General features: G+C 38.5%; 1 protein-coding gene across 2 annotated transcripts in view; it reads right to left on the minus strand.

Annotated features, from left to right (window-relative positions):
* Positions 1-16,514, minus strand: part of RAP1B (RAP1B, member of RAS oncogene family) — a 43,408-nt gene extending 26,894 nt beyond the window's left edge. Inside the window, exon 1 of one of the 2 annotated variants that reach the window (XM_039245626.1) lies at positions 16,355-16,514. The gene's annotated coding sequence lies outside the window, so the exon portion shown is untranslated. Of the gene's footprint in view, positions 1-15,413; positions 15,515-16,354 lie in introns of those variants that run through there. The other variant, XM_039245627.1, reaches the window with a different exon arrangement.
* Positions 16,515-16,736: the final 222 nt, after the last annotated feature.

A 16,736-nucleotide genomic window follows, 5' to 3' on the forward strand; every position in this document is an offset into this window, starting at 1 on the left:
AATATGCCTTAAGTGCAAGTCACTCTGAAGGTTACAAAGATGAACAAAACATACTTGGTCTCAGGAAGCTTACACTTTTGTAGGAAAAATAACATAAGAATATGGAAAATATTAAAAGAAACAAAAATATTGTGAAAATTTGAAGAGGGGTCAGGGAGAGATTTATGAAGAAGGTGACAAATAAGAAAACGGCACAGCACTTCAATAGGAAAGAACATACTAGAGAAAAGAAAAGTGAAAGCAAAGGCACAGAAGGCAGCAAAATGTAGGAATATGAGTAGACTCCATAGAAAGCACAGTCTGAGTGGATCTCAGGGCACAAATGGGAAAGAAAATAAAAACAGCAAGAGAGTCTACAATCAACATAATATAGATCCCTGAGTTTGGTCAAGAGCCTTGTCTTATTTTAATTTAAAGAAAAAAATTTTTTAATGTTTATTTTTGAGAGAGACAGAGTATGAGCGGAGGAGGGGCAGAGAGAGAAAGGGAGACACAGAATCTGGAGCAGGCTCCAGGCTCCGAGCTGTCAGCACAGAGCCCGACGCGGGACTCGAACCACAGACTGTGAGATCGTGACCTGAGCTGAAGTCAGAAGCTTAACCAACTGAGTCACCCAGGTACCTCTAGAAACCTGGTCTCATTTTAGAAGTGACAGTACTAGATATTTTGAAGAGAAACATACCAATATTGAAAAAACTAAAGGTACTTTTTAAATGAGTAAAAATAATTCTAACAGAAGGCTGGACAATACATCTAGAAATGTTAAGAATTTTATTAAAATGATTTAAATATAGCCTACTTTTAAAATGTACCAGTTTGCAACAAAAAACCTATAATGAGATGATGAAAACTAAAATAAAGAGATCAGAAATAATACACTGCATAGAGGAAAGAAACTGCAGGAGACTGAAAAAGAGTTAATAGTTAATCAGTAATTTCAGCTTTATTCTACAAGACTATAAGAATATTGTGTACCTACCATGTGCACAGATAACCAGATACACACATCAAGGCTATTTTTTACAACAGGATGTTAACTTTGACGCCCTAACATGTGATATCCAAAGCATACTGAGATTACTTTTAGTTAATACCACTACCACACAACATGGCACCACTTAGGGTATTTGCATAAGATCTCACTTATATTGACAAATGAGGTGGATTCCTGGGGCAGGCCATACTTTCCTCAAAAAGCTGCTTTGGATCCATCCATGTGCATAAAAAATACTCAGTTATGACGGCCAGGAATCTAAATGTAAAGTTAATTACTGCATAACCAGCACTTAACACGGTTGGAATATAGAAGGCAATTATTTGTTGAATGAATCAAACCCAGTTTCTTGCCCTAGGGTCTGGCAAACTACAGACCTCAGGTCAAATCCCATTTACTGCCTATTTTTTAATAATTAAAGTTTTGTGGGAACACTGCCATGCAACTGCATTATTGTCTACAGCTGCTCATACTACAATGGTAGAGTTGAGCAGTTATGACAGAGACTGTATGGTCCACAAAGGCTAAAGATTTATGATTTGGCCCTTTACAGAAGAAGTTTGCTGACATCTGCTCTATAAGCTAGAACCTCAAAGAAGTAAGGATAGATCTTGTCCATTAATTCACTGGTGGCAAATGTGTTTTAGCTCAAACAACAACTCAAAATATCCTGGAGTGCAGTGTTGAGATTGATTCTGAGACCAACTCCAGTCTCAAAGGGAAAGATTATAGTACTTAATTATCAATGGCTACTGTGGTTTAGGGGGAGGAGGAATAGGGTTGTAACTCTAAAAATATTTGAATCTGTCTGTTGAAAAATACTTTATTTTAAATAACTAGCACTGTTGTTTGATAGTTTCACAAAGATGCATTAGCCACAAAATAATATGCACCCTCCCTTCCCCCCCAAAACCTGAAAGGAATCACTGAGAATGGGTTGCCTGAATGCTGAAGATCGTCAAAAAAAAAAAAAAAAACAATGACTTTGGATTCTGGCATGATTGCTGTTGCTCATTTTTACAACATTCATTCATTCATTCATTCATTCATCATTCATCCAATAAACATTCATTATTCACTTGGTCAACAGATTTAGTTGTTTAGAACCATTCCTAAGGATGATTAAACAGTGTTTTCAGAGGAATCTATGGCAAGAAGATAGCCCCCACATACCCCAAAACTCAATCAAGCTTTAAAGATAAAACTGAAAAGTGCATGTTGGGTAAAGTACATTTTTACATTTTCAAATAAATCTCTGCCTACTTTGACTGTGGAAGTAGTTAATAGAGCCAACAGTTTAACATTAAAGGATTCATGGCACTGGAGCTCTGCAAAAATTCCCTTTATATTATTTTAGAAAACTTTCTTTGTTGGGGCACCTGGGTGGGTCAGTTGGTTGAGTATCCAACTTCAGCTTAGGTCATCATCTCACAGCTTGTGAGTTCGAGTCCCGCATCAGGCTCTGTGTGGACAGCTCAGAGCCTGGAGCCTGCTTCAGATTCTGTCTTTCTCTCTCTCTGCCTACCCCTACCCCCCCATAAACATTTTTAAAAAATTAAAGAAAAAAAAAAAAAGAAAATTCCTTTGTTTGCTGGACCTACCACAAGTACTTGCACCCTAGCTGTAAAGCAGGCTGGGAAAGCTAGTCTCTAGCATTTTTATTTTCTACAAAGCAAGTTAACCAGGACTTATTTAGATCTGTGTCTTTTCAGACACTAGTAAGTCTCTTGAAATGTGAACACACACATCCATACATCTATAAAAGACATTTTTTTTTTTTTTTAAATTTTTATTTATTTCTAGGAGAGAGAGAGAGAGACAGCGTGAGCACGGGAGGGTCAGAGAGAGAGGGAGTCACAGACTGAAACAGGCTCCAGGCTCTGAGCTGGCAGTCAGCACAGAGCCCGACGCGGGGCTCGAACCCACGAACCGCGAGATCATGACCTAAGCGAAAGTCGGACGCTTAACCGACTAAGCCACCCAGGCGCCCCTATAAAAGACATTTTAAGGCAAATGTTGTATTTCTCTTACATGTAGTCTGGCCCATATTTGCCACACCCTGGCATGACAGAAGTAAGGAGCCATGCATGGGATATGGGAAGAGGTGACAAAACCACTACTGGGAATGGTGGAAAGGAGGGTCTCAAGGTCAGATCAAATTTAAATCTGAAGACCCAGAAGCCTATGAGAGCTAAGTGATATTACAGCAGTGGTCATCATACTGATGAGATGACTCATCATAGTAGGGACTGTATGTGTTTGTGTGTGAGCGCATGTCAGTCTTTAAAAGCACCTCTGAAAGACTCTGATAATACCTCCTCCTGTTCCTCCTAAAGTCCCTAAGACCTACATTCCTAGCAAAGAAAGGTCAAGGTTCACCACAGACTGGCTTATTCATCTTTTTGCCTTTAAATAACTGTCCCCCAATTTAGTAAAGAAAAAGAGTGTCTCTGTTCCTCAGGTCTCCAGAAATCAGATTCTTCAGTAATTTCAATAACTTGCTCTTAATGTCCTAACTTCCACAAGTCACAGAAAAAGAGAAAAACAACCACCTCAAAGGGATGGCCAATTATTGGGGGTAAGAAAGCTAACCATGTATTTTTCTGTTCCTAGGTGAAGTCACATCTTCTCCAAGTTTGGTGATTTGCCATTCCAAAATTTTATACTAACACCAAAGATGCTCGATAATGTTTTCTGAACGGGCTGGAGAATAAGATAACTACACTAACCAGAGAGACATCCCTATTTGTTAGGTAAAATATCTGCTTTCATGGATTTCAAGCAAATACTATATACAAAGTATAGTTTATGAGCTGTTAAGGTAGAGGCCAAAGTCAGACGTGAGGCACTTTAGTACTAGCAGGTAAACTAGAATTTAAGTTAAGGGTAGATTCCAGAATAAACTAAACCTGTTTTCATAAATGGAAGGACATCACGAATATTTCTTTTAATACAAACACTCAGATTTTACAAAACACCACTATCTAAAAAGATGGGGGAATTTTTTTTAAAACATAATTTTACAATCTATTTCAATTCAAGAAGGCTGAATTCAGAAATAAAACGGAATTGGTATCTTCCATGAAAGAAGGAATGACTGCAAAAAACATTTTATTTCAATGTACTGTTAACCTCCTAACTAGGATTAAATGACTAACCTTAATATGACTGCCCTCAAATGCATTTGAAACCATAAGAATAATGCATGATTTAGATTGTGAGTTCATAATTTGCATGACTGATTACATTCTAAATGAAATTTCAAGACCAGGACATTCCTAATGGAAAATTCCCTAGTAAACCTGCCAAAAGTTCAGAGGAGAAAAATTAACCAACTAACAAAAAACAGTGGAAGCAGAGGTACTTCCCATAATTTTCTTTTGTAATTTCAGTATCTCAATGTAAGCAAGCAGAGGTTTATGCTAGCTGCTTAATGCCAACACTGGTTTATGCAACTAATTGTTTTACGAAATTATTTTTAACTCATTTAAGTTCTTCCTTTTACATTTTGCCATGTCAGTTTGTTCAAAGATGCTCTCAGTTACTGAGTAAAATAAAGTCAATTTAGAAAAATAAAGTGGATGCCTCACTTTGGAAGCCACAAATAATGCTTGTATTTGGCTTTCTCATACACTGCCCACTTACCTGCATAATTAGTAGGTCAGTAAGTAGTTTTGTTTTTTTTTTAAAGTAGCTTCAGAATTTGCCTGTCTTGGCAATTCTAAGAAATAAAAGTCAGTATCCAAAAAAAAAAAAAAAATAGCATATATAAGTTTGTATTCTTGGACATTAGTATATACCAGATGAGTGGAGAGAAGCAATGAGAACCAAAGTTTGGGTGTTAGTTAGGCTGTTAGAATAAGGAGGGCACATGGGGAAACCACAAGAAGTGTGCAGGCACTTTCTGTAATCAATTCTGAGTTTCAAAGAAGTATTTTCAGATACTTCCTTCCTTGTCAAAAACAAGTGATTCCATCAAGAGATTTTAATTTTTACATGTTTATGTATTTATTTTGAGAGAAAGAGAGCATGTGCGTAAGAGAACATGCACACACGGGCAAAGCGGGGGTGGAGGGAGGGGTGAGGCAGAGAATCCCAAGTGGGCTCCACACTGCCAATACAGAGCCCAACTTGGGACTCAATCCCATGAAATCAAGAGTTGGATGCTTAACCCACTGAGCTACCCAGGTACCCCCTGCCCCTGATTAACGATTTTTAGAGATGTCAGTCCTATAATGTTCCTATTCCAATCTCCTATTGTACTCTTACCTCACTATTAAATGTATTATCTTAATTCTTAGAAATCTTATGAACTGGGAGACAAACTACATGATATCTCAAAAGACGTTAAAAGTCTACTAAAAAACTGTGCTAATATATGAGATGTCAACGATCAAACATTAAAAAAAAAACCATTTATTATGTTTTAGGCGCCAATATACACAGATGAATCTTCACTATCTCCAAACACTTAACTGGATTCTAAGACTGTTTCTAAGCTAATGTTTGCAGACCCTGATGTCTTCCCCAAGGACACAACGTAATAAAAGAGTAAAGTCTTTCCAACAATCTTAGATTCACTTCTCATTCAGAAGATATAATATTTTTACACAGCAAAACCTCACCTAAGTACTACCGTGGGGCTATTTATAGTTTTTATTCTTCCTATTTAGTGTGACTATTCATGTTTCACTTTAGAAATACATGTTTCACTTTAGAAATATTAAGTGTTTGAATACTCTTACTAAAATTCAAAACAAATCATTCCACAAAATTCTGAATTCCAAAATACCTGGGACCAAGAATTGTGAGGGATAATTGGCCTATAATTCATTTCATAAACATCTACAATAACTAAACACTTCTTTGAACAAACTCTGCGTTTTCTAATTTCTGTACCGTCGCCTCCCCTGATTCGCTGTTGGTTTAAAACTTACATTCTCTCTTGATATCATGCGTAGATCCACCCACCTCATTTTAAAGGTCTTTTTGGACTACGAGAACCTAAGATTTTCCACTATTTCTCTAGTTCTATAACCAATCATCTGTATCACTCATTTGGGTATTGATTATTATTATTCTGAACTGCCATTTAAATTTCAGATTAACTTTTCATGTCTTTGCTAAAACCTTTTGTGCATACTCAATTTAATCCCACCATACAGTAACTGAGAACAATTAGCTCTCACTAACATGCAGTCAGATGAATGAGTACTCAAGAGACATGCCCTAAATAATGAATTATAGTTGGAAATAGATATAACACTTATTTATTTCATTAAAATAAAAAATGTTGAACATTATGTGCCAGTTATTGGGCTAACCATTTGAGATTGTGGTGGCAAAGTGACATGGTATTCTTGGCCTCCTGAAACAAACAGTTTAGAGGGCAAGAAAGAATAAGTAGATAAATGTTAATTACTGATTGTGATAAGAGCTCTAAAGATAATAAAGAGGATACTCCTTTATATAAGGTGATCAAGAAAAACTTCCCTGTAAATGTACAGCTGAGCTAAGATCTAACATTGACACTGAGGCAGAATTGCAGAGCTGCAGAAAGATCATACTAGAGAGTAGTTGTAAACACCAAATCTCAAAAGATGGTAAAGGGCTAGTTGGGTCAAGATCAGAAAGAAGTCCAGTATGGGAAGAGCTTTGTTAACAATGGAGAAGAGATAAAGTTGTGAAGTAAGCAAGAAATGGATCTGGTTTCTATTTTAAGCCACTGGGGGTGGGGACAGGAGAAAACTGGGACTGGAGGATATTACATGATCTGATTTACATTTTTAAAAGATAATTTTTGGGGCGCCTGGGTGGCTTAGTCGGTTAAGCGTCCGACTTTCGCTTAGGTCATGATCTCGCGGTTCGTGGGTTCGGGCCCCGCGTCGGGCTCTGTGCTGACTGCCGGCTCAGAGCCTGGAGCCTGTTTCAGTCTGTGGCTCCCTCTCTCTCTGACCCTCCCCTGCTCATGCTGTCTCTCTCTCTCTCTCTCTCCTAGAAATAAATAAAAAAAACATTAAAAGATAATTTTTAAAATTGCCTTTTTATAAAAGATAGGTGGAGATGAGGACAAGAATTGAAACAAGTTAGGAAGCTCCTGTAGGAGTCAAACAAGAGAGGACTGGCTTAAACAAGGGTAATATCACAGAAACACAGGATTTTAGAGCTCAAAAAGACCTAAACAACCATTTAATCAAACTTGCTTTAATGGAAAGATAAGTCCTAAGAGAGAGGTTAACGTGTTCAAGGTTTTACAGCCAGTGCCAGAGAGAAGCCTGGGACATTCAGGTCAAAATTATCACTAAGCCATGCTACTTAACAGGCTGGAATCAAAGGTCTAGCAACTACAAAAACTAGCATATAATTTCTCAAATTTACCCCTCATGCTATATCAGCTAAAACTTATGCAAAAATAAGTGCCCAATTTGACCACGTAAAGGTTCAGAGAAAAGTGCATAAAGGTCTACTGAGGAATAAAAAGTACTCTTAGCTCACACTGCTTAGTGACTGAACTTTTACTTTAAACCCCATAATCTCTGATCGATAACACTAATTTATCTTGTACCCAGGACACTTTCTTTGGTAGACGAGATGTATCAATCACTAAAACAGCACAAATGCTTTTCAAAGTGTTTATCATTCCTGTCCAACCAGAACTCTAAAGTGAATGCGGTTAATAGCCTTGCTCATTTGAAAGAGAATCTTTTAATCATCATCCTTACTCTTTACTGTGCTATTTCCTGCCCTTCTACCTCTTCACTGCCTATTACACCATCATCACTTTCATGTCAACAACAGAAAAACATTATGAATGCTCTTCTGTCCTTAAAAGCTTGCACATCCTGTCTTCCCTTTGAAGACGATGAAGTAAGGTGACAGGACTCTTCAAAGCAAAGAAAGCTTGAGTATAAAAAATCTAAAATAGAGGAAATTTCATACATTTTTTTTTCAGCTAGCAACTAAAACTGCACAAGCAAGAGCAGTGGCAACCTTGTGATTAATTTGGATGTCCTGAACCTAAAATATAATCTCACTATGTTCCCTAGTTCAGAACAGCTGACCAGGTAATTGTTTAATACAGAGAGAACTAAAGCTCCCTAATAAACTCCCTCCCCCTCACTGTGGGATTAGCTTTTGTAGGCAGGAGTTCTATAATGCTTAATCCTCAAAACTAGTCCAAAGTTAGCATTTTTACACTTATTCCTCTCAACCACTCCATGCCTCTGCCTCTCCTCTTCTGTCAACGCTGTTCTTTCAGTGGAACTCAGACTTAGACTCTTTTCCTTCACAGAACACATCCATTTTACTTAGGGAAATGGCTGGAACTAAATTTCCAAGAAATTAAGTACAGTTTAAACTACTAGTTACCTACCTTCTTTCATAATCTGAAACTTATTACTTGAACTGAATGCAGATTAGCCTAAAACTCCTTTAAAAATGGGAAGTGGGGTGCCTGGGCAGCCCAATCAGTTAAGTGTGTCTGACTCTTAGTTTTGCTCAGATCATAATCTCATGGTTCGTGAGTTCGAGCCCGGCTTCAAGCTCCATGCTGACAGTGCAGAGTCTGCTTGGGACTCTCTCTCTCAAAAATAAGTAAACTTTAAATAATTAGATAAAAGATTTGGAGCTGTTCTATAACACGAGGTTTATAAAAATCCTCAACAAGGAGTGCTACAACTATTCTTAAACAAGCATGAAAAAGAAACCACTTTCTCTCAGAAGGTAAGAACTTAGAATTGTTTCAAAAGTATCTACTAAAGGGGAGCCTGGGTGGCTCAGTAGATTGAGCATCTGACTCTTGATTGTGGCTCAGGTCATGATCCCAGGGTTGTGGGATCTGCATTTGGCTCTAAGCTAAGTGCGGAGCCTGCTTAAGATTCTCTCTCCCCCCCTTCCCTTCCCCACCCTGTGCATGCTAAAATTAAAAGAATATACACTTTAACATCTACTAAAGGTAGGCAACACAGCAAATTCTCAGGTCAAAGAGACATTAAACTTGAAATGGGAAAAAATTGATAGCTTTACTATAGGAAAGCTACTAAATATCCTAAAATTGTGAAAGTCAACTACTAAAAAACTAATGAGTTATCAGGTATACAAACCAAGTATTAAAACCAAGAAATAGGCTTAAAAAATAATACTCACCTGTTACTATGGTCAAAAGTTGAATGGAATGCTCAAGAAGCCTATAAAAAAGTCAACCTAAAATGACTACATATTAAATAGAAATTTCAAGATGAAGCACATGAAAACATGGCTTCACATTTATCTATGGTTCCTATTCTTACATTCCCCTCCAACAAGAATATAAACTAAATAAAAGATGTTAAACACTGAGAACAAAGCATGGAAAAATGAGTGTAGAAAAAAGTGAATAATAACCACATAGCTAGGACTATTTTAGTAGCCTTTTTCAGATAAATGTGGATACTCTCCTGATACTACACCAAAATTTGACAAGTGGTTGCAACATACTGGAATAGAAATCTTACCAATAAACTTTAGATCTGCTGGAATATTAAAAACCAATGGTCTAGCTAGAACTTACAAAGGATTTCTTACCCATGCATGATTTTGTAACATCATGCATTGGTCACTTGGAAAATGCTTGTACAGAGTCATGCAGATCTTCAAATGTTGACACATTATATATTATCTTTAAAAAACTATCTTTGTTAACATTACCAATATCATCAGAAAAATTTTCTAAATATTGGGAACCTGTCAAGAGCACAGTGACTGACATAAATTTTCCAAATTCTAATTTTCACTTGAAAACTGGAACGTTATCATTGACCATAAATACTATCAATCCCTTTCTTAAAGCAACAGGCTCATTTTGTTCATTGTTGAGAAAATGTCAGCCTAATATCCAGGTCTGAATAACTGTACTTTTTCAGGGACTCTTTCTTTATTTTTTTTACAAATAGTTTATTGTCAAGTTGGTTTCCATATAACACCCAATGCTCATCCCCACAAGTGCCCTCCTCCATGCCCATCTCCCCCCTCCCTTTCAGGGATTCTTTAAAGCAAAAATGGTATTCATGAAAAAAGTGGCTGGTTTAGCTTGCAACTCAAATTACACAAATGCTTTTCCTATAGACAACTGTTATATCCTCAATATGGCAGCAAAATAGTGTTTCAAGCATACCTTCCATTTTGTCATAGTATACTGAAATATGTATAAGAGTCAAGATTTGATTAAAAAACATTTTTTTAAACTTCTTCATCAAGTGCATTTAGGTGAAACGTTTTTGTTTTTTAGTGTATGGCAGTAAAGAATACAATGACTATGACTATAGTGTGGTGCCCTAAGTTTTACCCACCACTGCTTTTGCAACATTGGCACACATGTCAATGCCATGAAAAAGGCAAAGAACATCTCAGTATTGTTACTGTAAAATCAGTCCCCAGGATTCTTTGGAGCATACTTTGAAAACCACTGAGCTAGACAATTTATTAAGCTGTTCACAATCGCAATTATTTTTTCTTAGTCCTTATGCATACATTAATGAGAGCCATAAAAATCAACTTCAGTTGGAAGCAGCAATGCTACAGAGGAATAAAAGTTTTATAGAACAAGAACTAATACTACTTTAGTATACTCCTTATAACAATTTACGGATAATATTCCACTCAATCCTCAACAACTCAAGGGGTGGCTGGGTGGCTCAGCCAGTTAAGCGTCTGACTCAGATCATGATCTTAACAGTTGTGAGATCAAGCCCTGTGTTGGGCTCCAAGCCCTCTCCTCCTCCCCTTCATCTATGTGTGCACTCTCTTAAAAAAAAAAAAAAAATCCTCAACAATTCTAATATATGCTATCTTTCCCTCTGAGGAACCATGAGATAGGAAAACTTCAGAAAGGGAAATACAAATTTTGTCTAAAAATTCATTGTACTGGTGGGATTTTAAGTGACATTAATAGTGTCTTTATACTTTTCTGTTCTAAACATTTTAACAAGAAGATTAAAAAGACAAATATTTAAAAATGCAGCCAATCTTACCAAAACAAATCCAGTGCAATTTCAAGTTGATGAATTTTATGAGCAGAAGAAAACACACACATTTTTATATACTTCATCCCTATCCTTATTATCTGTACAGTACAGAATTCAATATTACCAAAGGATTCCTGAGTTCTGTTATCAGGGAGCTTAAATATAACTTATAAATCTTAAAAAACAGCTATAACTTTGTTAACATATGTAGTAATATTCTCACTGCAACCTTAAAACACAAGGTAACAGTTGGATGCAATATGCACACCACTTTGACACCAAAAACCTATTAATTAAACAGAGTTTATATTACAGTTTTTATTGTATAGATATCCTCAGTCCCATTAACTTTCAGAGAGTTTCCCCAATTTTTTTTAGAATAAAGTGAACGGGAAAATATATTCCAACATATAAATTTGAGAAGTATAAATTTTAGAAGACACAGCTAATTAGAATTTTATTTTACATAACATTTTCCATTTCCTTTCCAGAAGCTTTTTCCAAAAACTGCTATTAAATGGACAAAACAGATTTTCTTTCATCTTTTTTCTCTTCCCACAAAGCAAAGAGGAAACCAACAGGTAGAGGTAATCTATCAATGAGGCAATCAGTTCCATGTATATTTTCAAGAAAAAGTTATTTAATGAAATGCTAAGTTTTGGATATAAGAAAAAATCTATTTTATTACAAGTACATATTTACTGAAATAAATTTTCAAAGCAACTACTGAAAAATGCAGCAAGATCTATAATGTAGTGAAGGTAGTGATTCCAAGAAGTCAATAATTTAAGGCAATCAAAATTATTTATAACGGTTTTAAATAGATGCTGTCTTCCTTTAACATCATTATTGAGTCTATCTGTACAACAGTTAAAAATATCCAATTCCTCACCACTGGAAAAGATTACCTAGCAAATTATTTCATGAGATCAGAATCCAATTTAAATTTAAAAGGTCTCACTGGTTATATATATAAAATAAATAAAGTATATAAAGGAGCTTATCTCCAAAATTATAAACTAGCACAACTACAAGAGTAAGCTTTAGAAAACCAGCTCAATGTAAAATCCAAAATCAGAACATTAGATAATTACTCTCTATGGTTAGAGAGACTAAGACTCTTAATTAAAAGTAAACATATTTCTACCACTCAAGTACTTCAAATACAAACAATTTTAATCAGTTATATTCCAGATATTGTTCTGTATAATAAAAACCATACGGAAATTCTGCAGTTCATGTTGCAAATTTTTTCTTTTGATAATTTAAATATTATTTAAAACCTGGTACATTTCCCTAAATGTTCATTTCTTTCAGAAGTTTAAGGTTCTTTAGAAACAGTTTAAAAAATTCTTGATCCTATATAAATACAGAAAAAAATTCTTTTTAAATTGCTACTGAAATAATAATCAGTTGCTGTATAGCCTTAATTTGACTAACATCAGGAATAAACACACCAAAGCTAGCAAGTATGGAATACTGGTATTTCTTTTTGTTTGTGCCACATTTTAAGAAGTGATTTGAATTCTTTAAAGGCAGCACAAAAGTTCCTAATAATCCTTCTTCTTTAAATGTCTTTAAAAACAGAAATTCTATGGGGTGCCTGGGTGGCTCAGTTGGTTAAGTGTTCAACTCTCAATTTCAGCTCAGGTCATTTTATGGTTTGTAAGATCAAGCTCCACATCAGTTCCACACTGAGCATGAAGCCTGATGGAGATTCTCTCCCTGTCTCTCCCCCCCCATCCCCTGCTTGTCCAGGTGTACTCTCCCTTTCCCCCACCCCAAAAGAGAAATTCGACTATGGAAAAGGGATTGGTGAATCCAGTGTTCAACTAGGCTCTAAGTATAGCAAGCCAGCTTTTACTGCAAATGGATAAATTCATTCTATTTTTTTGTAGCTACCGCTTCCAATGTATTCAGATTTCCAAAGAATAAGTAAACTAAAGACTTAAGTCCTCAAATGATAATTAGTACCTTTTGATTTTACTGCAAAATATCTAAGAACACTGAAAAATATCTGGCTTTCAGCACCAAGTGTTTCAGCACATGGTACAGAACTCCTGTTTACTGAAAAATTTGTCTACTTGTTACAATGAATCATTGCATCAGCCAAAATGTCTGTTCTTAACTTTTTCTAAAAAAAGAAAAATCCAACTTAAAAAGGCTAATAGTAAAAAGTTCAGCCTAACTCTAAGACCATGGAATCCTCAAAAACGGTAAGAGAGGAAAAATAAGGCGCATAGTCATAACTTTATGTGGTCTCACAAAGTTTAAGAAAGATCAATCTTTGTCAAGTTTTCTCTAGACTGAACATGTGACATCACTGTTGTAACAAAAAAAGAGCACTTTTGAATCTTTAGTTCAAAAATACTAAAAACTATTCCTGGTGTATCAAATTTGGATAGTACAGATCAATACCCACTCTCTTTATCTATATATACACAGGAACATGTTATTTTAAGTCTAGGAAAATGACACATGTGTATCAATAAGATGTTGGTATTATTCAGTAATAAAATTATCTATTTAAAATCATACAATTGGGAAAAAACTAAATATCTGTGTAAAACAGTGAAATTTTCTTTGTATCCAGATCCAGTTTCACGGCTTAATTTCACTCCCTTAACAAATATTTATCAATCACCTACAAGAAAACTCAAAATTGAATGAGCAATTTCTCATCCCAATCTCAGACTTTCTATTTAAACATGTATAGTTACCAGGTTATCGATCTCTGCACAGGTCTACAAATCTTGAATTACATTGGAAAATACACTTAATATGATATTTATGTACATGTTCACAGTTTTAGGATTAATCCTTTATTACAACTCAACAGATGCTCCTTACCATGGGGGCTTACTTTCCTTTCATGTAGCTAAGAGAAATATTAGAATCTTATAGTTAAGGATTATTTTGAGGATAAAATGAAAACCAATTTGTAAAACCAATTTATAAATGCATCCCAAAGCCAATGTGGAAATGTTTCTTTTTGAAGGAAGACAAAGAGCTCTCCAAATATTCTCTCTTAAATGTTTACTACAATTAATTCTTCTATCTAAATGCTAAACGTTATGTGCACAGGCAAGGTTCTCAGAACTAAGAATATAATGGGGAATGAAATGGATCAGTCCCTACCCTCATTATGCTTACATGTAACAAACTGGCGTTATCTACAAGCAATGTACCATGCCAGTGCTTTGGGGCATACAAAGAAGACATCCCTCCCTGGACTTTACAATTTAGATAAGAAAAATCATACGAAGATTGACAACAGAACAGTAGCAGATGTTGGAAGTGATAGATAGGTGTCATAGAAAAAGGTGGCTCTCCTGGAATGGAGCAGGGGGGTATTACGGAGAGAATGCAAAAGACAGCAATTACTTTCATGCCCCCTACCACATTTTAAAATTAAGCCAGTTTATTATTGGGCTCTTCAGTTGTATTCTGACACCTGGAACATTAAAACAAAACTGGCTACAGGTGTTTTAAAGATTTACTTTGGGGCTTCCTCAGATAAGGCAATGTCACAATTCACTACGAATGCCAAACAAGAAAATCCAAATGAAAACACTTGGTGCAGTGCAGAGTTTAAAAGCAAAGATGGGCTCAAATAAAACCATCATTCAGGGTTCTGTGTCCTTAAAGTTATTTAACCTCCTTGACTGTCAATTTCCTCTCTTATAACCTGGAAATGAAACTACTGGAGTGGTTCTTCCACACTATTTGATTAAAGTACCAATCGTTTTGTGTATGATTACTATCCTGTAAAAATGTTAATTCACGATAAAAATACTGTATTTCTTCTTCCAGTTTCTCTATTACATACTGTCCTGAAAGTCCGCAAGGCCACTAACTAATCTTATCTTTCCTAGGCCTCAGTTTCCTCCTCCATAAAATGAGAGGGTGGGACTGGATGACCTAAATAGTCCCTTCCGGCCCTTAGAAAGTCCCATGACTCCATTATGACTCAAATACTTGATTCAAGAGTCAGCTTTTAGGAGTGATAGGAGTTTGAAGTTAAATGAACATCTCCCTTTTTTTTTTTTAATGTTACTTCTTGCTAAGATAAAAGTTTTGTTGAGCAAGTCTAAACAGTTTTCTAATTACAAAGTCAAAAATTTACAAGTTAGAAGCTTAAGTTGTAAGCACTCAATATATCTCAGATGCTACCAGCAAAACAAAAATCCGATCAGACTGAATTAATTTTAAAATCACGATGTGCATTTAGTGTCAACTTCTACCCCGTTAAAAATGTAATTTCCTGTTACCGTAATACAGAACTGCTTATGTTCCTTCTAAACAAGAGTTGCAGGACAAAAATGCTTTTTTGCTAAATAAAGGCGCTGGGGGGTGGGGGGGGGGGACGGGGGCGGCGAAGGGGAAGCAAATCTTGTACTTAAACTCGCAAGAATGACCTTTTCTCCAAAAAGCCATCAGCTCTTTTCAGAAGAAAAATCCAAATGGCCCGGTTAACTGGGGTAAGCTCTAAATAAAATTCATGGTGCTGACAGTTTTAGGATAAGACACATCGAGATGGTGTAACAGAGAAGACGACAAACTTCCTGGATTTTGTCTCCCTCTGTAAGAGAAAAGAGATTTCCTCTTGCTGACGAAGGGAAAGGCCCCTTTAACAGTTTTTCCCTACGCGGTGGTTGCTGCCAGACTAGGTGGGGCTCCCTCCGCTGCCTTCCTCCTGCCACTTCCCGCAACAAATGGAGCGAACCAGTCCCGTTTCAGGCAAACTTTTTCCCTGTCAGGCTGGAGCCTGCAGGGCGCCGGGGAGTGGTTTCCCCCGAACGCTCCCCGTCCTGGCTCGGGGCTGGGGGAAGCTGGGTCTTCTCAAAGGACAACTTTCTGGTTTCCGTTCTAACTTCCACCCACACCCAGGAGGGCACCGGGGTGGCCAGCGAAGGGGCTCCGGGGCGGGGGACGAGTGTTCCGGGGAGCCCGGCGGGGAACGGCGGGCAGCGGGAGAGGCTGCGGCGGCCGCGGGCAGGAGGGAGCGAGCGGGTGGGGGGGTCCTCGGGCTCTCACTTCCTCCGCCATATTTCAGACATTTGACCCCTTCCGCAAAGCGCGCAGTTCCCCGGCGGCGGCGGCGGCGGCGGCGGCGGCGGCTCCTCCCCGCCGGCCCGGGAGGCAGCGCGCTCGCCGGCCGGGCGCCGGGCCCTCGAACCACCTGCCGCGCGCCGTGAAGCCGCCGTCGCCGCCGCCGGGGTCCCTGACCGCCGCGCGCGCCCCGCCCGGCCCGCGCCGCACCCCACCCGCTCCCCTCAGCCGGCGCCCGGCCCCCGCCCCGCGCGGCCGCCGTCGCCGCCGCCGCTGCCCTCAGCGGCCACGCAAGCACTCTGCGAACCTCTCACGCTGTCACCGGGTCCCCGCAGCCCGCGTCGCCCCGTGCCTCGCGCTCCCTCCGGGTCGCTGCTCCGGCGCCACGGCGGTCCTGCCGCTGCTGCCGCCGCCGCTCGGGCTGGTTTACACGCCTGGCTCTGGGCGAGGTTTGGCGGTGTCGCCTTGACGTCAGGCGTTCAGCCTCGCTCTCGCTTCCGTCCGCGGGAGGGGCGCGCGGGTGCGCGGCCGGGGAATGGGCGGGGCCGCGGGGCGGAGCGAGGGGAGCCGAGGGGCGGGGCCTTGCGCGCCGCCGCAGCGCAGACCGGACACACGCGGCGCCCTTCGCGGCAGCCTAGTACCGCGGTGCACCTCCGCCTCTTCGGTTGCCTGCTTCAGCTTCGCCTGGG

The sequence above is a fragment of the Hyaena hyaena genome, unplaced genomic scaffold, assembly GCF_003009895.1.
Source record: "Hyaena hyaena isolate Hyena2069 unplaced genomic scaffold, ASM300989v1 scaffold_262, whole genome shotgun sequence".
Classification (NCBI taxonomy): domain Eukaryota; kingdom Metazoa; phylum Chordata; class Mammalia; order Carnivora; family Hyaenidae; genus Hyaena; species Hyaena hyaena.